Below are 1,982 nucleotides of genomic sequence, written 5' to 3' on the forward strand. Positions count from 1 at the left end.
CGTCCCGCCGGGGCGGAGCGACCGCGCCGTGCGCGCCCCCGCGAGCCCGACACCGGCACCGACACCGAGAGACGGGACGGGAAAGGGGATCCTGACACCTCTGCCCCGCGGGATGGGACACCACACACACACATACACACACAGACACGCACGCACACAGACACACACACACATACACACACACACACATACACACAGAGACACATACACACACATACATACACACACACATGCACACACACACATACATACACACACATACACACACACACATGCACACACACACATGCACACACACACACATACACACACACACACACACACACACACATGCACACACACACACATACACACACACACACATATGCACACATACACACACACACACACCCCGGGGCACCGCGTGTGGCTCTGGGGTCCCCAACACGGGGAGGATGTGGAGGTGTTGGAGAGAGTCCAGGGGAGTCTGCAGCGATGCTCCTGTGGAGACAGGCCGGGAGAGCCGGGAGTGCTCAGCCTGGAGAAGAGAAGGCTCTGGAGAAACCTTAGAGCCCCTTCCACTGCCTAAAGAGGCTCCAAGAAAGCTGGAGAGGGACTTTGGATAGGGGCATGGAGTGACAGGACAAAGGGAATGGCTTCCCACTGACAGAAGGCAGGGCTAGATGGGATATTGGGAAGAAATTCTTCCCTGTGAGGGTTGTGAGGCTCTGGCACAGGTTGCCTAGAGAAGCTGTGGCTGCCCCATCCCTGGAAGTATTTCAGGCCAGGATAGAAGTGGCTTTGATCAACTTGGTCTACCAGAAGGTGTTCCTGCCCATGGCAGGGGGTTGGAACAAAAAGAACTTTAAGGTCTCTTCCAACCCAAGCCTTTCTAGGATTCTATGAAAATGCCAGGAGCAAGTCAGGCAGGGCTGCACTGGCAGCAGCGCCTCACCTGCACAGGCAGCTGCTGGATTTGGCTAAACAGGTTTTATCAAACCAGCTCCAGAGTTGACCTGGAGACTGCTGAGGCTGCACACAGGCTGGTGGCTGAAACCAGGAAGGGATGGATCATGAGTGCAGTAGGGAGTTGTTCCAGATGAGATGGTCACTGATGCTTTGCTTCCCTTGGTGAAAATGTCTCCTTTTGCTTAAAGGGGTGATTCCATGTCCAGTGGTGCTGAGGTGCTTTGTGTGGGAAGGTTATTCTGCCATCCAGACACCCTCTGGGAATGACAGCACCAAGCAAAGCAAAGCCAGGAGGCCTCCCAGTCCAGCGCGATCACCAGCAGCAAAGAAATGATGGGCGAGGTGGAAGTTGTGGGTCAGGTTTTGGAGTGAGTTCAGCTGCCCCTGGAAGCAGGGAACCCTCCCTGGCTTTCTGGGAAAACTGCTGAGCATCGCAGCCTGGGAGAGATTCAGTCCTGTGTCATTCTGACAGAGAAGTGCAAGAGAGAGGGCAGCTGGTGGGTGCACAGAGCCCAGAGCAGGAGCACCATCTGCACAACTCCCCGGATGGGGGGGCAAACTCTCCCTCTCCAAGAAGAGCCAGTGCCCATGGGAGAGGCTGGTGGGAGACACTGGGTGATGATGGGTTTCCTCTCTGGGATTCACAGTGAGCTGTGCTTACCCTCTGCCCAGTCTGTCACAGGTTTTCCACCTCCGTGGGTCTGGCATCCTTCATCCCCCTGTAGTGCCACCCCCTGGGCTCCACAGGTCAACTTCCAACTCAGCCACGCAGGAGGGTAAGTGACAGGTCTGGAGTGGGTGTGCAGGGCTCTACGCTGGAGCCACTTGGGTGAGATGCTGATGAGCCTTTCAGCACCTCTGGGCACAGGGGCACACTGCCAACAAACTCAACAGTTTATTTATTTTGAAGGAAACTCTGCAGCTTAGAGCTCAACCTGTGCCCTACCCAAATTTCCCCGTGCGTCTGGTATGAAGGACGAAGTAGCTCTGGCCCCTCCTGCAAGCAGAGCCAGCAGCTGGCAGAGCCTTCCCTG

This window comes from Corapipo altera, unplaced genomic scaffold, assembly GCF_003945725.1.
Source record: "Corapipo altera isolate COAL_440 unplaced genomic scaffold, ASM394572v1 104, whole genome shotgun sequence".
NCBI lineage: Eukaryota > Metazoa > Chordata > Aves > Passeriformes > Pipridae > Corapipo > Corapipo altera.